The 26,244-nt window shown below is 37.7% G+C and overlaps 1 protein-coding gene across 1 annotated transcript in view; it reads left to right on the top strand.

The window, feature by feature from the left end:
- The window catches only part of ATP6V1H (ATPase H+ transporting V1 subunit H), a 286,404-nt gene that overhangs the window by 34,018 nt on the left and 226,142 nt on the right, over positions 1 to 26,244 (top strand). The gene's annotated exons all lie outside the window — the stretch shown is intronic.

Below are 26,244 nucleotides of genomic sequence, written 5' to 3'. Positions count from 1 at the left end.
GGGCTATAAGGATGCTGGGGAGGGACTCTTCATTAGGGACTGTAGTGATAGGACAAGGGGTAATGGACTCCGACTTAAACAGGGGAAGTGTAGATTGGATATAAGGAAGAAGTTTTTTACTGTAAGGGTGGTGAGGCACTGGAATGGGTTGCCCAGGGAAGTTGTGAATGCTCCATCCCTGGCAGTGTTCAAGGCCAGATGGGACAGAGCCTTGGGTGCCATGGTTTAGTGTGAGTTGTCCCTGCCCATGGCAGGGGGGTTGGAACTAGGTGATCTTAAGGTCCTTTCCAGCCCTAACTGTTCTATGATTTTATGATTTTCATATTCACATGTATTCTTTATGGGAGGTGCTGCTCTGCCTAGTCAAGGATCCATATAGTAGCATTACCCCTACAGGTTTATACAATCCTCTAACAGTAGCAACCTGTGCAAGTCTTTTCCCAGGTACATATAGAAATTTTGGCACATGTTTAATATAAGCAGGCCTGGTCTTGTGTTCTCAGAGCAGGCAAGTCTCCAACAAACCACTGAACCAGAATTTACCTGGATAAAAAAAAATGCATGGTTTCATTACATTCTTACCTACTTACATACTTGCATACAGAAAGAAGAACTGAAAATCCTTACTCAAAGCTTAGTTCTTACATTCTCAGCTTTTTAATCCAGCTGAAGAGTTAATTTGATGTGCCATTCAGTTCTATCAGCTCTTCTCTCAAGAATTTTAGGGCAAAAATGAGACCACAGGTCCAAAGTCATGAGGCTACAAGAACCAATTTTCAATTTTGCAAACAGAACTGTTGGAGGGACACCGCAAGTACCATTCCCTAGCCTTTATAAATTACCATTAAACACAACTGCGGGAAGAAGACAACAGATCAGCAGCCACCACCCCAAAAAATAGTCTTCAGCCTGCTCATACCAAAGTGAGCATGCTGACATTTTCATGTGGTTGACTAACTTTTCTTTATGGCTACCATAAATTCAACTTGTTATAATTACTGTCAATAAAATTAATGAAACTACAGGCTGCTCAACAAAAGGAATATCAATCTGTAGCATTTTATTAGGTCAGTAAGACCTCCATTTATCACTGGTACATTTTGTGTAAGGCAGGGATTTGGCTCTTGATTTGTAGCTGTTGTAATTTCTTAAAGTTACATTCCAAGGTCTTAGAAACATCTCATATATTGATTCTGCTTGCTTGATCAAGAAAAAGCTTCTCAAATTAAGCAGAACTTCTAAAACACTTTCTGAAGGCTTAGAATACTTCTGGCCTCGAGCCAAATGCAAAAAAGAATAGCACTTTAAAAAACAAAATGCAGCAAATTTTAAGTAACTGATGATTTGGAAAAGCATCTTAACTACAACCCTTCCTAAAAGGAGTTATAAGGTTTTCCACTTTGGAGCAGCAGGCATGAAGAAGTCCATACTATTCTAGTTTCCTGTTTACTATATATGAGTAAGGAGAATGCTGCAAATTTTTTCATTTGTGATACAGTCTTTTCTTTCTTATAATTAACCTGAAGTCACACAAAGCCTTTCCAATATTTAAAAAAGCCCATGATCAACACATATGTATAGAATCATATCTTTTACACAGAATGTCAATCAGAGCAACACATCTGCGTTTTATCTTCCTGCGTTACATGAAGAAAATGATTCTTCGTGATTCCATGATCAACTAATAATAGAATTGCTTTACAGACACTTTGACACTGGTTGATAGTTTGGTGTCAGAATCTAATTCTTTACTCTGTACTCTGTGACAACACTAAGAAACATACTGGAATTTCACTTTTGAAACTTTGGCTGATCTTACTTTCAAAACTACCTCAGTTGTTTCAGAACCTGCCTTCCATTTTCAGCCATGTCCTATGCATTGAAGGATTCAAATTTCACTGAAAGTCAGAGGGTCTTAGAGTTTCTATTATGTGATACCACAAGCATTACTCTAAACAAGAAATAATCCCACAACAAAACCCAGTTAAACAAATAGCTTCACAGGTTATACTGTGTAGTCATCTAACAAAAAATATTTGCTTACTTTCTAGAATCTTCTGACCTTGCTTTACTAAAAAGCCAGTTTTGGCAGGTTATGTCTAATGATCACAAATTTCTGTCAGCAGTCTAGGCTTTCAGTGAAAAAATCAGCTGCTGTTCACTGGAATGATAAAGGCATAATCCCATTTGGATTTTCTTTTCATCACTGTCGCTTACTCCCATTTCAGGCAGGCTAAACTGAATAACACAGACTGCCTACCCTGAAGTTCTGTACTGATGCAGGTATAATGATGGAAGTAAGTGGGATAGTACTTTGTGAAGATATACTACCATGGGGAGTTTCTTGCTTCAGCACAAGTATCTCAAAGTCAATGACTGCTGAAACTAGTTCTTTGTCTTACAACTTTATTGTAAAGAGATATTTTTTCACTTGTACATAGAGTTATACAAGATGTATAGAAGCCATCTTATTTAATTAAGCAGCAGAAACATAGGGGTTTAAAACAATAAAAACTGGCGTGGGTTGGAATGTTTAATAGCATTTTTCACAACACTGTAGCAGCTGAAGTGTAGTATTATGTGCCATGAAGAATCTGTGCTAAAAATCTAGATATATACGTTATTAAATTGTTCAGGCAGTGAAAAAAAGTGAGATATGTATTCCTCTTTTTTGAATGGGTTTGAAGAGATGAGGCTAGAACTCTGTCACCCATTTGGAAGGTGGTCTTATATGTGCAATACAACAGCTCCACTAGATATACTGCTTGTTGCAGACTGGCAATATAAATCTTTTCTTTATTGCTAGAAAATATGAGTGCTACCATTTACTCCTTTTAGTGACGTTAACACACCCCAGAAATTAATTATATCTATTTTCTGTTGCACGTATCATTTAGCCAAGGAACAGCCTGTTCTTTTACAGACCCACACTTTTAGGATTAGAAAGAAAGTTTCTTTTCTCACTTAGCAACACTGTCTGCAAGTAGTACATCAGGTATTAACACTCCCTTTTCAGACCAGTCACAAACATAATGAACGTTAAAAAAGCAAAGCAGATAAGGACTTCATGAATTCACACTGCATTTTGTGAAGGCTGACATTGCAAGCATCCCTTTCAGTAATCAACTGGAACAAGGTGTTTGCTTCTATTATGTGTTTCCCAGGTGAACTTAAAGAAGCCAGGCATTTTAAAATATTAAAGCAATATCTAACCTAGTTGTATGCAAAACTATCTGCTGTAGGACAGGATGCTCCACAAAACTGAGTAAGGATCACTAGTGTCCTGCCTAACCATAACAGAAGCCGTGACTGGAGTTACCACTGTAATCAGTGTTCCATAAAACAAATGCAGGAAAACTGATTTAGGGACAACAGATAATTTTTCAAGCAGTAAACCCAGAAAGTATTATATTAGAGTAAAAAATCAGATTTTTTTACTATGAAAATCACTTACTGTTGTTGAAAATAATCTCAGAGGCTCCTCATATGAGCAGCTAACCAAAGGTAATAACAGAGGACCCATGACAAATAAGCCATCTCTTCTCTCATGACTATTTGCCTCTCAACTGCAGAAAAACAAACCCTAGTTTCTTCTAGTTTTGGAATGCTGCTGGCACAGTCTGTCCAAGGAAGCATTAGAATTGTCTTTTGTTTTTCAGTGTGTTCCTCAATACTTATTCCAGGTGAAACACATTTTAAGACACCAAGAAAAAGACTTAGGTTTTGTACTTTATGTCTTGGGAGAGTTTATCAAGCAAAATGACGTTAAAAAGTGCTAGGTTATGTCCTCAGAACGTATGTCCTCCAATTTAGAACAATGAGGTTGTGTTTGGAAATTATACCTGTCACTTTAAAATATGCCTCCTCCTGATTTAATGCTGATTCATGGCACAAGACCCAGTTTCAAGATTACATCACAATGACAGCAATGCTTTTTAAATGACAGGTCAACTAAACCTTAATGATTTTAGTGAAATGCCGTTACTTGTAGTCTTCATCAAAACTTGCTGGGTTTATGTATGTATGTGCTTTTAAAGAGAAACAAAGATTTCAAGGTGTTTTCCTCCTGCTGAAGGGAAAACAAACACCTTACTGTGGAAATCACTTTCCAGTAAGTTAGAAAAATGTGAAAAACAGTGAAATCATATGGGGATTCTATTGGGTAATTATCTCTAGTCCCAAGGTAGCAGCACTTAGTGGACCTGGTGAGGTGCCAAGTGAGAGAACTAGTACAAATGGAAAACAAAGAATTTTTATACTTGAAGGTTTACAAATTAGTCGGTCATAATCAGTTTATAGCAAGACACTTTTTAAATTAATCTTTTGTTTTCACCCAGGACTCTTATAGAATCCTAGAACAGTTTGGGTTGGAAGGGCTTGTGCGATAAGCTGATTTGCTCATCACTTTTAAAGATGTGAAGATTCACATATATTCAACTTCGAGTGCAAAATACAATTTTGCAGTTGTCCTGCAAATTCTACTGAAGAATTCTGGCAGTAGATGAAACATATCTTTAATTTTAAATTCCTCTATATATTTTCACTGTTTAAAGGAAATACACAGTTACATTTAAAGTTCAGATTCTTGTATGCCATGAAAAACATGTTGAATCTAGTACAGAATTTGAGTCAGTGCAATTCCAGTGCTGGCAGTAAGCCATTTTCTAAGAGCCCTTTTTCTGAAGACTTGTGCACTGGGTTGCTGAAGCTGGTTCTCTAAAGGGTCAGAATGAGGCCCACATGAGGCCTGAGCTGAGTGGAGGAAGATTCCTGACCTTCATTTTCACCTGAATTGTGCTATGAATGTCAGGCTTATAGAAGAGGGCAAATTGAACGCAATTATTACATCTGAAATAGCTGTCTGTCACTTATTTTGTTACTTTGAAAATGCTGTTTCAGAGACAACATCTGTGTTATCACAGCATTTTGTTAACAAACCCAAAATAGTAAGCAGCCTCAAATAAGGAAGGAGATAGGGATCATATTCCTGCAGGAATTAAATGCCACCACTCTGTAAGTCACCTGATAAGCAACTGATGTGCCCAACAAAATAAAGTACTTGCAAACTATTATTAGCTTCCAGTTACTAGCAAGATGTTATGCAATTTCAATACACTATATATTACAGAATTGGGATCAAATTAACTTTATAAGCAGAAATTTCAATTGGATAATAACTTTACTCTTGGAAGACATAATGCTAAACGAGGCTATCAGTTTTATGGAGAAAATCCAGAACTGAAACCACAAAGGTTATTGCAGCAGATCAGAGTAGTAACGTAGTGTTTTCCTTTTTACTAGCAGAAACCTGCAGTGGGAAAAAAATATTTCTCAACCCAACTGTTTAAAACAAGGCATAGGCAGACAAAATAAGCTGTGCTGAGATGACATGTCTACTGTACATCTTCTGGCAAGCAGGCCCCAATATTCTAGACCACACATAAACAAGTGTCTTTTTACAGAGGGACAGAATGTCTCCAGTTCCAAGTCATAGCTTTCAATAACAAAGCAGGGAAGTGAAAACTCCAGTTTATTTACAAAGTGTATGTGCTACAAATGACAGAGATAAAAGCATTTCCGAGAAGAAATTCAAGGAACTTATTAGCCTGTAGACTAACAGTATTCTCTTTGATATACATTAAAAGTCTAGGTACATGTGTGTCACAAGCCAGTTGTGAAACTATGGCAAATGGCAATTTGAAACCTTATAAAAAATTAAAGGGTATAATAAAAAAAAATTAAAAGTATCTGTTTCTATATTAAAAAAGTGAAAGTAGTTCCAGGGACTACGTTTTCAGCTTTTGAAAGAAAAAAAGTCCAAAGGTTTTTCTTAGCTCAATATTTTTATGGGTCATCTGCAAAGACAACATAAAAGTCAGGAGGAAGAAAGCTTGCAACAGGAAGGAGAACGTGACAGAGCAGAGTGGAAGGAAAACATCAGATGGTCCTCCATAGTTTGCACTTCCTAAAATCTTTTTGTGCAATTCTTTCATCCTTTAAATTTCTTTTCATCCCTTGTTAGCACATAAATTACAAAGATTTAATTTTTCACAAGTATTTTTATCTACAAATATACTGCAATTTAAAGAAAAAAAAAAACCAAAAAAACCCTAACAGACTGACAAACCCCATGATGTGTTTTATAGGTGTTCAAACTAGATTATCATATTTTCTAGCTTGATAATCCATAAGAAAATTTAGGCTATGAAACTGTCCTATAAAATCTGTTCTTTGAGTTTTCCTGGCAGCAGAATGAACTTACCAAGAGTTTTGGCATCTTTTAGAGCATTTATCTGCACCACAAGAAGGCTGATTGACACCAGTTAATTCATACCAACAGGATTTAAAACATCAGCAACAGGTGTTTCTTAATTCAGCATATCCAATAACCACTTTTTCTAATAATTGCTTATGGCACACTCTATATACAAGAACATTTTTACAACCATAGTTATATACTAAAAATGATGCGGAAGCCAGCTATACCAGTTTTCATCAGCTTAGAAGCTGGGGTTAGCTGACTTGGCCTTGCCTCTTTCTTGTTATTAAGGCCCTATGGAGAACAGCTGGATGTGCTGCTAAAAGAGAACTCCAGGATGCCCTTGTGTCTGGCTATATTAAAGGAGAAGTTATCTAGCCCCTCTCCCCAGCTACAACAGAAGAGACAATAAACAAAACCCTTTCATCCCTAGAAATCACATTTTCTCTGTGGAGGGCAGAATGGGGCATAGCTGAATGCCTGGGTCAGACTCACCTTCCTGCAGCACCTCCTTCTAGAAGCTTCTGCAGAGGTCTCACCTTGCTGTTCTTCAGAGGCAGCAGCCACTCACTCACTGGCTTTATTATGCTTGTAATCTCATTATTTCCGTGTAAACTCCATTCAAATCCAGAAAAAACCAACATGAATGTGCAATAAACTTCCATCCTGGGGAGAGTGACTGCATCTTTCCTGTCAGCATGCAGATGCTGAGGGCCGTCGGGGCTCTCACCTCCCCAGCACTTCACCATTGCTCCCCTTTGGGATCATCCTTCATGCTCTTTTGCCTCTTTTCCCCACAACACAGACCTTTTCAGACAGCTGTTACTCAGAGGAGCCTCTCCATGGCCCAGCCACCAGTGGGTGCAGAGGGCGGAAGGAGGGATAAGCCGTGCCAGCTGAGGTGGTTCCAGGCATTTACTGCTCCAAAATGCAACCCAAAATGAAAGCAGGCAGGACTAACCGACTGCCCTTGGTCACCGCGGGTGTCTTGGCCAGTATAAACTGGACCATACGACGCCTTTGCTAGAAAAAAAATCTGAGCGGATGGGGCTGCATGTTGCCCTCCATTACCAGAAGCCCAGACACCATTTGCAAGCAGCCTCTGCCAGATTACTGAGGAGAGCAGGCAAACATTGCCCAGAGAAGCTGTGGCTGCCCCATCCCTGGAAGTGTTCAAGGCCAGGTTGGATGGGACTTGGAGCAACCTGGTCTAGTGGAAGGTGTCCCTGCCCATGGCAGGGAGGTTGGAACTGGATGAGCTTTAAAGTCCCTTTCAACCCAAACCATTCTATGATTCTCTGTCCAGTGTGTTAAAATGTGCAGTCTGATTAAAAGTGATGCTGACATATGAAATAAGATACAAAGGAAGGGTTGAAGGTTCCCCCATTTTTGCTCTTAAGTCTGTGATTTGACCTCTTTTTTTCACATGCATTCCTCCAAATTTACTATTTGAATAAAAAATTGATTTTGTGAGAAGTTTCTAATTAAATTTTGTTATTAAAACCCCCACATTAAGATAGGTACTTAAAAATTTGGCACCCAGCATGCTTTTTTCTGTCGTAAATATTTCAGTGGAGGAAAACACAGCAATAGAAATTCCTGGGATTTTCTCTACAATTATAAAAAACAAAAGGATATAAAGTTTATTTTATTTCACATTTGGATTTCAGTTAACAAAGGCACAACATAGCATAAATCGTTTTGGGTATTATGTGTAATGTATTGCCTTATTTTTTGACAATTGTGCATTGACTGCAGCTGTTTTATAGGAAACTATGTTTAAAAAAGCTAATTATATTTCAAGTATTCCAAGGGAAGTGGCCAGAAGAGAGCATAAATGACAAGGATATTCATCAGACAGTGGCAGGAGCAAAAGCATGTTGTGATTGGGATTTTAACACATTTCAGAAGCCTACTGCATGAGATAGTTTAGTGATTACGTACTCACTCATCTATTTCCCCTCAGTGTTTATGTTGGAAGGATGGCACGTTATTTTGACAGAAACAAAGAAAAGAAGAAGTTTGCAAAGGAAACTGTAGAAACTGGTCCTGATATGGAGTAATTTAACACTGAAACATAGAAGTAATATGCACAAGTTGGATGTTAAAAAAATGAATGTGCAGTACTAGTGGCTTAATGCTTTAAAAGTAGATTGTGTATTCTTACTGTCCTGAAGGCAATGTGAGTCTTCCCATCAACTATAACAGACTCCAAATTACAGGATATGTGTAGATCTTTCTGGTTGTTCTGCGAGGATGGAGTTTGCTTTGTAAGGAGAACAGAGTATTGCCTTCAGACCAGAGGCCAGGTCTGTTTGCCACTGTAGACATAGGTGTAGGTGCAGGCATTGCCTCTACTGGCATTTCCCTTCCTCTTTCCAAATTGTGTTGTTGAAAGAACATATCTGGTTTACTCCCTGTATTTCTTCTGATTTATGCAATTCTTTGATCATCACTAAGTGGAGCAGTAAAGAGATCATTGACGTTTTTGTGTCACTTCATGGCACTCAGGACAGTGTAGGGTCCATCTCCATTTTCTTTTAAAAGAAAAGCAAAGAACTCTCTTTCTGGATGAACTCACTTTCCTTAGCAAGACAGGATTTCCCTATTGACTATCAAAAACATTGGTCAGCACCTTCTCTGAAACAGTGGAGTAGTCAAGTTGCTAATAACAGATTGACTTCCGATGTACAAGATTAAAAAGAAGAAACGAAACAAAACATGAAGGTCTTAACAAATAGGAATTGGGGCAGATAGAGTATTGAGTCAACATCTTTTGCCTCAGTCCTCACAGCTGTATACAGGCACTGTAACAGGGTAGTTGAACTCACCTAATGTAAGGAAGGCTTACCATGAGTATAAAATCACTGAAAGCGCCTGTAATGTTCTTCATATTGCTCCAGTTCAGATTGGAAACTACTTCCACTCCTACCTAGGACACCAGTCCTGATATCATGCTAATGACAGATTAACCACAAATAAGGATGTAACCCCAAATATTACAAGCCTGAGGCACCCACTACCTGCTGTTAAGATCACAGCCATACAGATAAATGCACATTTTAGGTAAAAGGTATGCTTAAGAAAAACATTCGTCTTCGCACAAACTCACAATACCTAGGAAATATGACAACAATATGCTTTTATGAGTTTTGGCTGACTTGGATTATGACTGTAGCAATTTTCACAGAAAATGCTGTATTTCAGCTGAAAGTGAAAAAGGAAGATGACACAGATGGATGAACTCCTGAAGTAAGAGAAAGGGAAAAGTCCCTGGGTTGGAAGATAATCTAAATACAAGAAATAGTTCCTGGACGAAATCAAGGTCAGCATTCTGCAAGGTAACTGCTTTTCAGCCACTCAAAATGCTATGCTATATATTTAAATTTAAGAGTTCCAGACAAGATCTCACGGCCATTACCATTACTGACATTACTCCACTGACTCAGAGTTAACAGCTTTCTTAAACTGGTACATGTGAGTCAAATTCATGTCTGAAAGCAATTGTCCTTGCCCAAAGCTGAAAATAAGTTCTACTGTAAAACAAATGTAATTACGTCTCTGCAGGAAGGAACACATCCAGAACGATCATGAAGTTGGTTGTAATCAATGACCTTTTCCGAAATACCTTGAACCCTTTCTTTTGTTGATGGGACTTTCTAAAAGTATACTAGGAGCCATAGGTTTCTGGCTTGTACCCATTCTAAACATTGCTTATCGCACAGTGCTACAATTTGTTATCAGATGACCCTGTGCTCATATACAAACACAACCACTATCAGGCACAGACAGGCTATAATCTGGCAATAACTTTAAAAAACAGAAACAAACACAATGTGTAGGGAATATTAATAAACTCAAGGAATTCTGGCACAGAATAAGACTACTAATAAGTATTTGGATGGAAGTACAACTAAGACATGATAAAAGTCCACATTAATTTCAGTCCTATTCCCTATGACATAAACTATTCTAAATAGCTACCATCACCTGAAGGGCTCACTTTAGAGCAGTTCAAAAACCTTTGCCTTATCTAGCTTTTGCAAATGTCATCATTACTTTGTTTTATAGGATTCTATTGTGTCTAATGAGTTAATACATAGACATTTGTACAGAACCAGTCATTTAATTATTACCATTATACTTGCTTTTGAAGAAAGGTCCTACAAGAAAGATTCTTCCTTCAGCAGATACCATACTAGCATACATTACAGGATAAATTTATTAAATTTCAGAATTCTTCAGTACCTGTAACAGGAGCCAGTTTTTTTTAAAAGCACTTCCATATGGCAAGATATGCAAAGTAGTCTAGTTTCAGAAACTACCAGCAACTACCATGGTTCACAATATGTTTAGGTTCACAGTCTCTCATAATACTGCATTTTCAAAAATGGCTTTTCATTGTTCTAACCTTCAGTAGAAAGTCAATGAATTGTTGTCCATTTATTCTAAAATGGGGATTAGTTCCCTGCCTCACAAGAATACAGTGAAAGTAAAATCCAGGAATGACTATGCAGCTATCAGACACTTTAGAGATGGGTACTAAATAACCAGATGGATAAATAAGAACAATCTAACTTCATGGTTCTTTTGCCAGCATAGCCTCTGAAGAGTATGGTGACTTTTTGTTAATTAAAAAAATTGCCTGTGTCAAAAGGATCATTTATAACATTCATTGAAAGCTGTGCATGACTTTTTCAGGGGCATAGCATACAAAAGGCAAAGGTCATAAAATTCTAATGTATGCTGAAATGTTTTTTTTTGCAAAGAACAATGTATTTGCCAAGATGCAAGTTATCTTCCTTGGCCAGTGCATAGGTAGACTTAAATGCCTCATTTTTTCATCCCTTACTATCTATTCATCGGGCACAAACCAGGAGGAGGACCAAGCACACAGCCTCTCTTCTCACACTGTATCCAATCTTGGGATCCACAGGTCACTACACAACTACACAGCTAAAAGTCACAACTGAAAACTAGAGCAGGGCACAGTTGATGGGACAGACGTGTTTAATACTGAGCCTGAGCAGACAGTATATACATTTTCTCTTCATAGTGCTCTTTAGATTGTTCTAAAAGATTATCATATTATCTCCCTCTCCCTTTTTGGATCAAACCTTGCAACAAATTAATGTTATATTACCAAAACCAAATCCAGAAGCTTTGGTCAGCTTTAATGCCACATTAATGTGTGGCATTAATAAGGATCACTCAGGAATTATGCTTACCAAGTGTGGAAATAAATGGGATTCCATTTAAATGGTGCTTGTTCTTTCTGACCTTATCCTTCATGAGGCAAGAGTTCCTGGAAAACTTCAAGCTTTGACATTTTAGAGATAGGCTCATTTAAGAGAGCATGGAAGATTTTAAGCCACTCAATACCAGTATTCTTTGATACGTGAGGCACGTTCCTTCTTTTTTAAAGATCCCAGTAGTTTATTTGCAAAATTAGTTGAAAAGAACTAACATTGTTCAGAGAAGAGTTTGATTTTAGAAAATCCAACCTCTGGACCATTCATCTAAGTGTTTTCTTACAGATGCTCTACTATCATCATTACCATGATGTCACTGATTACAATATCCAACTGACTAATCAGGAAGGAGGCTATGCCTAAACTGGATGAGGTTATGACTCTAAAGTATTGTTATCTTTTTCTGCTAAGGAAAGTTTGGTAGGGGAACTCCCACTCAGGAATTCTTTCTTTTGCCAACTGAAGGGAGGTTGAGGTGCCAGTTCAATCAGCTTTATCACATACATTGGTAGATTGCACCCATGCTTAGGCTGTGAAATAAATCCACTCATTGTCTCTTATTACGGTAAAATAACTGGATTTCAATAGCATCCACAAGTCTCATAGCACCTTTACAAATGTGGGAAAATACAGTTCTTCTCTAGAGACGTTAGTTATCTAATACTATCAAAAGGTGTTAAGGAAAAAGAAGGCAGAGAAGGATATAATCACATTTACATACATGTATATGCAAGCATACAGTTTTGATTAAAATCAATATGGCTAAACTTAAGCATACAAGATTACCAAGACCAAAAAATTATGTGATAGGAGGAGGATTCCCATATAAAATAATTTAGTAAAATCTCTTAATTAACTAATATTATTCAGCTGAATATGGGTTACGGAGAGTTTGTAAAAAGATAATTAAAAAAAAATCGGATGGTATAAGGTACATATAATATAAAAATAGGTATTTTTATCCAGCAATTCTATCAATCAAGAAAAGTTATCGAAGATCCGATAAGACTTATTTTCCAAATAAATAAAGTGATTTAATGAAAAATTAATTTTAAGAATTCAGTTAATTTAAAAAATATATATTCAATTAACCATACTACAGTCTTATTTTCCGATTCTTTTGTCTGAGTAATGTCGACAATCCATTTGCTAAACCAATTAAATTTAATTACCTTATCAATTCAAAATAATGTTGATATATTCTAAGATGCCCCCATAAGATGTTCCACTGATTGGAAACTGATTGAATAGAATTGGAATGCTTCCCTAATTTACCCACTGGAGTATGTTACCTGCTGATACCCTGAATTCTTTATGGTTGTGATCAAACTGAAAGCTTATGATTTTCATGAACAAAATTTTTATGAAGTTCATGAATGCTGGAGTTTAGATTAGTGTCCATTAAGAATCTCCTTTGATCCTAAAATATGATAATAAAATGGTGTCTATATGCATGAGTTCGATAAAAAACATTTGTCTCCTTAAGAGTATATAAACAATATATTAGTCTTACACTTAGATGTTACTAACTTGTTCCATGTGGTTTTGATGCTAACTGGGCAGAGTGTAAGGGGAGCTACACTTTTCTCTTAAGGAAATCCAGTGTTTTAATTAAAAATAATTATTCAAGGCAACACAGCTAGGTCTGGTCAACTAAAGTCAGTAGAATCATTCTTTTGACATCCCTATAGTCATATGAGTTGTAAAGGCTCATAGTATTGCACTTTTTAGTCCCTATGAAAGCATCAGGGAAAAACAGTATTCTAAGTGGAGAATTCTATTGCTATGCTGGGGATGCAATTACACTGGATTTTGAATCACTACCTTAATGTGTTTTATCTACTGAACTTCTGCAATATTCTCCTTTTTTAGTGTTTAGAGCAAGGAGACATATTCCTCAACTGATGTAAACTGACATCAGGGCTGTTAAAGTTTTTATAATGCTGATTTCAGCATCCTGAGAGATGGATTCACAGGTTGAAGAAAAGCGAACCTAAGAGAAACAGGAGAGTTTTCCTTTCTGTTTTTCCATTTCCCCCACCCTTCTTTTTTTCCTTCTCTTACCTATTTCAAATAACATATCTAAAAGAAAAAAATTAGGTGTCAGAAGGAAATTACTGAGTGATCTGCAGATGATAGTTGTTTGTAAATGTAAAGGTAAGGATATTTCCATTTACGGAATTCAAATGCATTCCAAGTGGCACAGCCAGGATAATGTCAAGTTTTTTTCCGTGATAAGGCTAGAGGCAGGAAGCCATGAGAGGTCAGGAAGGAAGCACTATCAGGCCTGAGAGACGACCAAACTGCAAAGGGAGTAGCAGAGGTTCTTGTATTTAGGCTATGTAACAACTGCGCTATTTTACAAAGATAAACAGCTACAAGTGCAAAATCCCACCTACTGTCCCTTTAAACTTACTGGGGAAAATATATATATTCTTTATTTGTGATGTTTGTCTGTTGCTTCTAGCTGTTTTATTAGGGGGAAGAGGGAAAAGGAGGGGAAAGCAACAGGGAAAGTATTATTTCACATAAACATTTCTTCTGGGATGCACACTGGTTTGTTTATAGCAATTCAGTTTGACCCTGGGCACGCCAAAGGAAATGGCTTTAATGCTGGTTTTGATTTGTCATGCCAGAGCTGAATGTGAGTGGTTTAGTTTGCAGTGGTAAGTTTCCAAACATCACCAGCATCACCTGCTTCCCGATATATTGTCCAATGGGAAAAAGGTCAGAGAGCAAGTTAAGGAGAAAGGGAAAGCTCTTACAAAGTTTACCTGTAAAAGAGCTACAGTGAAAAGTCCAAGGCTATTGCTCTTTATCACAGCACCAAAGGTTTTCAAAGTAGGTCTGGGAATCCAGCTAAACTGGGCTGACAAGTAGTTTTCCCATCTTGTGAAATGAGGGGACTTAAATTTTATTCCAGTTCAGTCCTGTGATGAAATAAAGACATTTTACATTTTTCTTGGAAAATGAGATAGACAAACTGCAGGAGAACCACTTGCCTTGTAGAGTGCTTGTTGCCTTGCTGTTTTACCTACTGAGGTTGAAGTGCTTACTCTGCTGTTCACATACATTGGAGAAGAGAGGGGGTTGGGGGAAACCTGGCAATTTGACTTTTGGTAGCTTTGAGATGTTATCTCTGAAAAATAACTGATGGTGAAACAGACTACCTTAGAATAGCTGATACGTGGTGGGACAGCCATGAAGGAGACGGTGCATCCAGACCAGACCCAGTAATCATGATGATGGATCAGTGCTAAGATTTGTCCTAGATCTCATTAATTCTAATTATTGACTGGTTCAGCTCAAGTACCTTAGAGTGCGCTAGTGTCTTTCTTGGTTCCCCTAGGAATTTTATAGGATTTTCATGCTTCTCTGATATTCTTTGCTAGCTCTTAAAGTCAGTTAGTGTAAAAATAAATGGCCACATCCCAGTGGTGCTATGACTTTCAGGCATAGAGAGACTTCAGGTTTGTTGCTACTATTTTATACTTATATAGTTAAATGAAAGCCAAACAATTTACTATTGTACTAGGCCATCTAAAACATGAAGGGTGAAAGCCAGGGCCCACTGCCTTTAATGAAAGCAGGATACCAAAAATAGTAACAGCTCCAAAAAGCTGTCTAAAAATACAATTACTCACAATAGTAAACTTGTGCACATGCTTTGGGATCTTGGGCCAAGTAGTTTAGAGGAACTCATTCCCAATTAACTGGTGGGATTGCTCAACTGCGCTCCCTTAAGTTATGGAATAACAACCAAGAAGCTTATCCAATCTACAGGAAAAGTGGGAGCTTTAGAGCTGTATATTGGATTTTACAATTATTTTTCTATAGGAAAAGAAGTGTCAACAGCAAAAAGAAAAGAACATAAATCCAACCTGACTCTTTTTTTACCTCAACCATAGGACTATCATATTTTCCTGTTTTCTGGAGCCTCTTTTGGAGCAACTGGAACAAATTCTTTTCATGAGTATGAGATTCATTAAAAAGAAATATGGAAACATTTGAACATTTCTGTAAGACCATGCAGGGTCCCAGCCTTCCTGAGGAGGCTGCGTACTTTGAGCAATCTGCTTCTTCCATTAAATCCAGCAGTACTATGATAGACTGCTGGATTGTTTCTTCACTGTCGATCTTATTTTCAAAGCAGTGCAATGAAGGGGAAGGGAAATAGCTTTTTCTGAGAAGGTTACAACTGAGCAAATCAGAGAACACAAGTCAAACAGCATGTAGAAGGAGAGGAAGATTTTGTCGCAATGCTTAGTTTTGGTAGGTTTTGGTTACTTTTTTGACAACAGCTGCTTATTGTTATTTTCATTAAGATTTCATTGATTGCATTGAATTTGAGAAATGGTATGGAGAACTATTTCGATTTAAGAAATAAATTTAATTTGTAAATACAGAGATTTCTAAAGATTGCAGCAAAATGACAGAAAGGTGCTATCGTTAAGACAAATAATAGGTTGGAAATCTGAAGCTGGAGTGCAGTGGCAGAGGTGAGGGAGGCATCATCCCTGTTCCAATGCCTCTGAAGTGTGGCCATCCAACAGTGACTACCGGTGATGTACCAAAACTATGATAAACCGTGTAAAACATAATTGCTTATTTGCCTTGTCTCTCATGCCTTGACACTCTGTGTTCTTTAAGACAGAGGCTCTCTTTTATTATGTTTATATAGGCCTTATACCTTAGAGCCACTCAGCAATATAAATAAGCAAATATTGAAAAACAAAGAGGTATGTGGAGACTGCTTTTATAATTCATAATTATCACAAAATATTAACTGGAACAGCAAAAAGATTCAAGAAGTACAAGGAAAACAATTTTAGCTAACATTTTTGAGTTATCAGAAGGAGATTAAAGGCAATTTAAATGACATTTCTATTTCAGGAGTGTCGCCAATTTCAATATTTGTTGCATTTTTAAAGCCCCAGCTCCCAAATCTCAGACATCATTACTTTGTAAAAGTTTTCAAAAGCTCACAGTTGCTGATTGGAACAAAAATATGTCTTGAAAGACCTTAAAAACCTTAATAAAAGGAACTCAACAATTTGTTTTTCAAAGTTTCATTAATTCAAATGTACTTTCTTGACCTGGTAGATAGTAGATCCTGGACTCAGGTGTTTTGAATAAACCAGACCACCTATAATTGCTTTCTTTGAAGCAGTACCTGACATGCAGAAGATGAACCCAGATCAGAAACCTTGTAGTTCAAGAAGCCTTGGATGGAAAGACTTAATCCAAATAATGGTTGTATTATGAAGGAGGTACCCAAACCAGGAAAACTGATATCTGAAAAAGAAACATGAAGTGACTAGATCTTCATACTGAAAAAAACTTGAATATTGTGATAGCCCCCTAGGTGATGGGTTTGGTCTGTACAAAAACCCAACTTATAATCAAACTAAAACTCTGACAAAATGAACCTTCTTGCGGGGGAAGAGGCATGGACATTGCTTATTGTCCACGTGCCTAGTCAAAACTAGTCAAAAGATAGATTCCTTTCTGAGCCCTTTTTTAGGCTGAAATGCTGAAATGCCTTTAAAATGCTTTCTCTGTCCAGTTGGAACACAAAAATATGTTTAATCAGAAAAAGTCTTGACCAGTTCAATAGAAACATAAAGAAAAATTCAGTAGTCAAGAAGACTGAAAATCCGTCTCAACCACTGCTTAATTTCACCCCTTTTAAGAGTCAAAGCTTATTCCTGATGGAGAAAGGTGACAGAAATTCACTTTTGTAAAAATACATTACCTACCTGAGTTGCCAAGGTCACTGAGACCTCTCCTGGTTTGAACAAGTACCGCTGGGTACTTACTCAAGAACCAGACTGGGAGGTAGCTTTACCTTATGAACTACTTTTTAGGTTGCTAAACACACCAGGGAGGTGAAAGTACAGAGCTATGTTTTACCCATTTTATAAGCATGCGATTCCGTTACCTTAATGGTATTCATACAGAAGTAATAGAGAGAAGAACTTTGTTCATGGCATTCCACTTGTCTAAAAGTAATTCTTTGCTCCTGCCTTTAACAACAAACTTATGCTACATTACTGTAAGGCACTTCCATAATGGCAGAGTTAGTGGAGCATGACAAAATCTGGCCCAATTTACACTGAGTTTTGAGAAAAACTAGGACAATTTCTGGCATGATCAAGAGATTTTTATTAAATCGGGACTGATGTGAAATTGAGTTAGTCCACCTAAAGCTCAGAATGAATTTTTACACTTACTTGAACTTGGACATCAAAGTATATAGCTTAAGAGCAGGCCAAAATAAATAACCTGAAAGTGTATCCACAAATCCTACAAGTCAGAGCTAACAAGGCTTTTAAAAAGCTCTGCCAGCTGCCCTTTGTAATACACACTCTTTCCATGTATGTAGCAGCTATATAAAGTTAATGCTAATATATCATGAAAAGAATAACCTTTTGTTTACAGTAAGTGATATGTTCAAAGGCATCAAGTTTAGCCTAATTTTTCTTTCCTTAAATTAAATCTGAGTCCTTTACCTGCCCTCTACAGGTACTTTTCTTGGTGTACAGGTAGCAGAGTCATAGGCTAGAGTCAGAGATTTATTCTCTACACATCTAGTCTGTGTCTAATTTGACAAGCAGAGAGTTCTCAGTGTTGTGGTCCAAAATCAAATCATTTTCCTTTCCAAGCTGAAATACATTTTTCATAATATCCAGCAACAGGTATTCCAGAACATGTGCTGTAATACCTGATTAGAAATAGTACAGTGAAGAAAAACTCAGATGACCAAACTGGAGGACAAATGGGCTGACCTTCTTGTAAAAAAAGGAATGATACAATGCTGTTCAGAGGATACTTTATAAATGTCTTAATAAAGAAGTTTACGTAAATGGAAATAGGTTCCATTGCATAAATTCTTTAGTTCAATGGCTAAGTACTATGGGCTCTTCCCTGATGTTATCATCCTTGTCTGTTGTCCTCCTAGAAGTCAAATAAAAGCTGATTTACATGTTTTGAATCATAGCTATTGGATTTCATTTGTAAAATATATTTTCAGACCAGATACAACTCTTTACCTGCTCCCTCTTGCGTACTGTTACAGAATGGTTTGAGGAATATGCCTTACTTCACTTATAGAACCAGAAGAATACTCAACTAAAAACATAATTTAAAAACATCTGAACAGCTGTATTAAGCATTATCATTCTTCTGTTAAAGACTCTTGTCAGAGGTGCTCTAGTGGATACCTTGGCAGCAATTTAAGATACGACAACAGTTTGCCAGAGATTACTCTCCCTAGAGCATGTACTCACTCTTCAGCAACTCCAACTTACAGCATCTTATTTGAAACAGCTGAGTACTGCACGGTGTTATGAATTGGAAAGGCTGAGGTGCAGGAACATATCCCTTCTGCTGCCATGCCACAGATAACAAACTCTGTGTAAGTCCACCAAAGCTAGATTTATCAAAGCGCATAAAAGCCTTTCCAGAAAGTTTGAAATACTGAGTCATCTACCTCTCCCCAGAGTGGCTTCTGCTCTCCTCTAGTTTACTGTAGGTTAAACCCCCTTTCCTTCTGCTTGAAGACTGGAGCTGGCTGAATGAGGGGTATAAAACTGTATGGTGAGAGATTTAGTAGGTGTGTTGTTTGCCATTAGAATTTGGTTTGGAATTTTAAGGAGCTTTCAGGAGACTTAGCAGATAATGATCTGAAGCCACAAAATTCCTCCAGGCGTCTCTTCATCCCACTATGCATTATCTGAGGCAGTAATACCATCTTCTCTGCCTGCTGGCTACTTGGTGGCTACTTCTAAGTAAAAGGGTTCCGTAATCTGTTCTTAAATGCTTCTGTCACCAGATTGCTTTGTGTTTTTAAGCAAAGTGAAATTCAGCGCTTGAGAAAAGTGCAAGGATGTTGATATAGTGGAAACTATAGTAACAAAATAACAGCATTCACAAACTTTCCATGAGGAAGTGAAAATGAAGTTGTTACGTACCATTCCAGTGTCAGCTGTCATCCACACTCTCCACTCAAATGAAGACCAGGGTTGCACAGTGGAGTGTGAGGTGGCCAATGAAAAATCAGTCTTTCTTGAAGGATGCTTGGACTGCCTTGCTTTTTGAAAAGAGGAGAAGAAACGGCACACCTCTCAGCCTCTAACACACCCCATGGACCACTTACTCCTTCTGTCTACTTCCTGAACTTCTAACACCTCTTCAAAAAAAGCTATTTTCACAACATACCAAAGACCATCATATTTGAATATTGCTAAACATGGGAGGTAAGAAAAGGACACATGGAACTGGGAGAGTCTTACAGATAAGGCCATGGCTAACTGCTCACTTTCTGACAGTACAGGTCCCCAGCTGAACTGACCCTTGATGATATAACACTGAAGGACTTCTAGGCAGGTAGGTCATGTGGGGCTGTTCAACTTAACACTTTAAAATTTCAACTAGGTGTCAGTAAACAGCTGGTGCAAACACAGAGTCTCAAACACTTGGCAAACCAGGCCACAACATGCTGCATGAGATTTATATTTAAAGCATATTTAATTTTAATTTTAGCCAAATGTTGAACATGCACCATGTTTGATGGTCCCATGTCCCATGTCCGTGGTGGGTATGATACACAGAATTACTGTCCCTCTGAAACAGGCCACTATTGGGTGGACAGGTAATAGAAAAAGGGATTATTTCCACCCCCCACCCCCCCCTTCTTTTTTTTTTCTAATAAAATCTGAAAACTGAATGGTAGTGTGATAAGCGAGAACATAGGTTAAATAAGCAGAGGACAGTTTAATTTGGAAAATTTCCTCTGCTCCTCTGATATCTGTGATTTTGATGAAGTCACAGATACCATTTTGTCATTCATCCCTTAGTCTCACCCCAACAAAAAGGCAGTTTATTGCCTTTCCTATGCTTCATAAGACAAAAATAGAGATTTGCTCCCTTAAGGTAGCACTGAGCATAGAAGACTGAAAACTCTTGGCAGAAAAGCAACTGTCATAGAATCATAGAATAGTTAGGGTTGGAAAGGACCTTAAGATCATCTAGTTACAACCCCCCTGCCATGACATTTTCTCATCAACCAATATCCCCAAGTCCTTCTCCGCAGGGCTGCTCTGAATCTCTTCTCTGCCCAACCTGTAGCTGTGCCTGGGATTGCTCTGACCCAGGTGTAGGACCTTGCACTTGGCATGGTTAAACTTCATAAGGTTGGCATCAGCCCACCTCATGAGCATGTCAAGGTCCCTCTGGATGGCATTCCTTCCCTCCAGCATCAGTCACTTCCTCCTGGGATGACTAAGTAAGTAAGTAAGTAAGGTTACTTACTTAATTAATAAGTAAGTAACCAAGCCAGTCATGGAAGTATTATCCCTCATTCCAGCCAGCAATAACAGGAATGTGGACTACATCTCATGATCCTGAATATAAAAAAGCAATCTACCTACTGATACCAGTGTTACTATCCTGGGAGAAATCCTAATCCATGGAAGTCACCTTCCTTTTGTTATTTCTTTAGTACATAATTACAAGTGAAGCTTAAATATTGCCCATTCAGGCTGAGATTTTCACATGGGAACCCAAGACATCATCCTTTTTTTTGTTGTTTGGTACTGAGTTATTTACTGTGATATATTCCTGAGAACTTTAACAGGAAAGAACAGTAGCTGACATCTGGCAGAAATATAGACAGTTATATAGATTTTAAACAGAATGATCTATCACTATTAGCAAATATATACCAGAACAAAAGGCATTAAGTAGAAGCCTAAATGGCAAAACATAGATGGCAGGAAGAGATCAAAGAAATCCTGCTCTTTGCTATATGAATAGAATAGGTGAAATTACTATACAAGGAAGAGTCTTATATAAAATTAGCATTGATATGTTTATCCTTGTTTTGAATACAGCTTTGTTTGAACTGAGAAAAAAATTATAAAGCAGCCAACAGTGTTCAAAAGTGGGTATCCTTTATTGCTGTATTATGTTTTCAGGAAAGATTGATTTCCACCCTCTCATTTTCTTACCCCCTGCCATTAAACATAAAGGTTTTTTTCTACTAACACATTTTCATCTGTTTGAAATCATTGAATAGAAACATTATATAGAAGTTTGAGCTGAAATGGATGGAGAAAAATATTTCTTAAAAAGCACATTAAAAAGCACATTTTAATAGAACATTATATGCTCTATTTAAAAAAACCCAACAACTAAAAGCTAATGCTTTCATGTCACTAAGAGTAGGCAAGCTATATTTAGGCAGCTGTGAGGTTCTTGAGGAGAGCTTGCACAGTCCTGCAGCCACTCCTAATTCACATGATCTGCAACACATGCTGCAGTAAGCAATGCTCATGGGGGTGAGGGCTTCAGCCCCCATGGCTCTTGTGGGAAATCTTTCCTGGGACTTCCTCCATTTTTCTCTGCTAAAATGTATATAATTTTTAAGACCTTACTTGTGAGTTGAACTGTCCAAAATCTGGAATTGTATGAATATACCACTAAAATACACAAATACCATAGGACTGTCCTATTTGCACTGTAGTGTACTATTCTCTATCAGGCAAAACCAAGGAGCACACTAGAAACTGTTTAAAAAAAATAGGATAAATATTAAAATCATAAGATTGTGAAAAAAATCACATCAGTAGGTTTGACTGCAAGTCATGAAGACAATAAATACCTAACCTCCTACAACTTATTTTAGATGACTCTCAGATAAGATCGACAAGGATTTTATTTCTGTTCTTTGAAGAATCTTATTTTACGTTAAAATTCGTATGTGTGGGTTTATCTCACTAAATATATGAAAATGTAGGACTGGTGACACCATTGAAAAATTCTACAGGAAGAGTTGCTAAGATAAGCAGGTTTTGTTTCCGTTTCTCTAATGTCTGGTGTAAGAGGATTTCATTAATGAAAGTGAAATTATTAGGTCTTCCATATTTTCCGAGTATACAAAGTATAATAAAAGCAATGCACATAATGCATTTTTTGATTTGCGGTAGGGACAAACTGATGCAAAGCAATAGCCCACCTAACCCAGTGTGGTATTACACATAAAAGGCTGATATTATGATTTAAGAAAACCTGAAAGATCCATTTATAGAATAATATACCCAAGGGAAAGTCCTGTCCTAATTGCTTTCAGCATAAAGTGGCCTTCTGTTCAGAGGCAGCAGAGTTAGGTACATATCAAGCCCCTGGTATTTGCTGTTCACTTAATTATAACACTATCTGAGTTAACTTACCAATAAAAAATGACTGACACTTTTTAATGAATTATGGTGTGTTCTGTGGTTCAGTAAAAATTATATGTGCTAGTAACTTTTCTCAACAGCTGTTTAGAAATTTTCTATCACTTCTGACAGAATATACAGACTTATGGATACTAAAGCATTTCACCAGAATGTCAATACTGTATTTTGAAAAACTAAAGTACTTTGATCTAATGAGAACTTTCATGTCTTTCTGTTCAGATACTTCATCAAGTTGCTTTATATTTTATTTTAATAATATTATGCAATACAAATAAAAAAAGGACTTGAAAAATCCTAAACGTAGCAAGAGATGTCTACATTTCCTCTCTTGCACAAAATCAGGATTTTTGCTCCAGGCCAGATGTATTTCTTGCTATTATATGTTTTATAGCAGGGCCTGCATGCCAGCCTGAATTTACAGGGTCCTATCAGCAAGTTTATGATGACAGCAAGCTGTATGGTTCAGTTGATACTCTGGAGGGAAGGAATGCCATCCAGAGGGACCTTGACATGCTTGTGAGGTGGGCTGATGCCAACCTTATGAAGTTTAACCATGGCAAGTGCAAGGTCCTACACCTGGGCCAGAGCAATCCCAGATACAGCTACAGGTTGGGCAGAGAAGAGATTCTGAGCAGCCCTGAGGAGAAGGACTTGGGGGTGTTGGTTGATGAGAAAATGAACATGAGCCGGCTCCAGTGTGCGCTCGCAGCCCAGAAAGCCAACCGTATCCTGGGTTGCATCAAAAGGAGAGTGACCAGCAGGTCAAAGGAGGTGATCCTGCCCCTCTACTCTGCTCTCGTGAGACCTTACCTGGAGTATTGTGTGCAGTTCTGGTGTCCTCAACAGAAAAAGGAAATGGAACTGTTGGAACAAGTCCAGAGGAGGGCCACGAGGATGATCAGGAGACTGGAGCACCTCCTGTATGAAGACAGGCTGAGAAAGTTGGGTCTGTTCAGCCTGGAGAAGAGAAGGCTGCGTGGAGACCTCATAGCAGCCTTCCAGTATCTGAAGGGGGGCTATAGGGGTGCTGGGGAGGGACTCTTCATTAGGGACTGTAGTGACAGGACAAGGGGTAACGGACTCAGACTTAAACAGGGGAAGTTTAGACTGGATATAAAGAAGAAATTCTTTCCTGTTAGGGTGGTGAGGCACTGGAATGGGTTGCCCAGGGAGGTTGTGAATGCTCCATCCCTGGCAGTGCTCAAGGCCAGGTTGGACAGAGCCTTGGGTTCCATGGTTTAGTGTGAGGTGTCCCTGCCCATGGCAGGGGGGCTGGAACTAGATGATGTTAAGGTCCTTTCCAACCGTAACTATTCTATGATTCTATGATTCTATGTATGTATATGTAACCTACTTCAGGTCTTGAATTGGATTGTTGATGACAGCATCACTAGGCTCCCTACTTAAAAAATTCTTTCCAAAAGCCATTCAGAGAAGGTGCTTGAAAGTAAATTGTGTGAATATCTCCTAAACAAACTAGTTCTGGCCTCCACCCTGCAAAAAGCTTGACAGTCTATGCAAGGAAATTCTAGGCAGTATATTCTGTAGAAATTGTAAAATCTTGGCGTATTATAAGGCCTTTGGAAACGTTTTTCTTTCTTATCTCTAGTTATGCAAGTTTGCTAACTTTTTTTTTCTGCAGAGGTCTTTGAGTCCTTGGCTGCCGGCCATAGCAAAACAGCTGAACATCTTGATTATCAACAACTTCAGCTGTATTTCCATCCTAGAAATAATTTCTTTCCTGACTCAGGTGGTAATTCAGCCATAGAATAGCAGGAAAATTAACTTAGGCTTCCAAAGGAGTATAAAACTTGTGACAACCATGCTTCACTGAGAAGTCATCTGAAGTGTAGAGTTCTGTTCTTCAGTTTTAAAGACAAAAGTCTCAGAAAGTGCCTGATAAGTTCAGTGTTTTTATACAAATATGTCTTTAACTTCTTGAGGTCTTCCTGTCTTAACAATGATAGCAATAGCAGTCAGTATATAGCTTCCTTTTAGTAAAAAAAAGAATGTGACTATCAGAATCTATCAGAAGTTATTAATGAAATATGTCTTTTGAGGAAAAATCTCATGCAAGATGAGAAAGACATACTAGTTTGAAAGCAAGTATGACTGAACACTTGGTATTAAATTCACTCTTTATTCATCACCACCAGCTGTTCCTATCTTTTGAAAATTGGGTTTAATAATACAAGTCCCTGATCAGCAGGTCTGTCCTACAAAAGCATTATCCTTCAGCATCCCTAAAAACAAATTACTGTGCATTTAGAGAAAGAGAATGAGTAACACAGGAAGAAATGCCACCTAAATCTCCCCCAAGATTAATTGAAAATGGAATATCATTTAAAGTAATATATCCATGACTTTAGCTGCTTTTTCAAGCAGGTTTTTTTTTTGAGTTTCAAATTCTGCTTAAAATGCCATACAGACACTACTTCTGTTTAAAAAGTTGTATGAATATTAGCTCTGACGAGCAGATGCAAACTTCTAAAAGATGATGTAATGGACAAACTTTCAGGTTTTTAATTTCAAAATTACAGCTTTTATAAATTTTGAATAAAGGCTGGCCCTCATTGTGTAGGTGTTTGATTTCATTGGTTAATCAGAGGTGAATTAAGAAGAGAATCTAAACAACAATTAGAAATCACCATGCTCCTTTGAGGAGGATTCATTGCCTTCAATTCCATGCAGCTGTTTTTCTCAATAAGCCTCGCTAGCACAGGTATTTCTTATTATTTCTATTAAAACAGAATGTTGGTATATGACTACCCCTAAAGGACATCGTTTTAACAGCACTGAATTCGTCTGTTTCGATATGATCACTGATCATAAAACTGTACTCATAAAACTGTAATCATAAAACTGATACGGCCTAAAAGGACTAGACAGCTTTGTCAAGTACTCTTAGCTTCTATTTATCAAATAACCAATTTCATCTAAAGTTAAATTACTTGTTTTCTTACTGGATTAATTTTCAACACTTACCATAAAACTTTACAGTTCAGGCTTAGTCATCTAATTCTGTTTGGGCTAAATAGGCAGTTAATTTCATAACTTTTTATGAAGGAACAGGAAACATAGGATCACTACAGATCCCTAGGGTCCTGGCATCCAGGTGCCTGCTCTTAAGGGGTAAGATTTGTTTCATCAAAATTTAGTCATTAAGGATAGTTATCTACTCCAAGGGTCCTTGAAGCAGAGGGAGATTCACTCCCCTGAGTTAAGACACCTATCTTAGTCTCAGGCCAAGACCCAGATCATCTCTGGCTGTAGAAGGACTAATAAGCGTCAGAAGTTTCTTATAAAATAGATTCCTTTTTTAACTTACAAAACACTTAGGGCCTTTTTCAGTGCCCAGCCCATGAGAAAGGCTGGGCCTCAGGGACATGTTTTGGTTCACTGTGCTGAAAAGAATGAGCTTAACTAACCAGAGCATGGTAATTAGAAAACAGGTGGGTGAGAGAGAAAAGGACTGGGAAATAGAAAGCAGTAT

Source organism: Pezoporus wallicus, unplaced genomic scaffold (assembly GCF_028554395.1).
Source record: "Pezoporus wallicus isolate ANWC-B61680 ecotype Strahan unplaced genomic scaffold, APGP_CSIRO_Pwel_v1 contig_227, whole genome shotgun sequence".
In the NCBI taxonomy this organism is placed as follows: domain Eukaryota; kingdom Metazoa; phylum Chordata; class Aves; order Psittaciformes; family Psittacidae; genus Pezoporus; species Pezoporus wallicus.
Note: the sequence above shows the minus strand (reverse complement) of the source record. Positions and strands in the feature narration are given on the sequence as shown.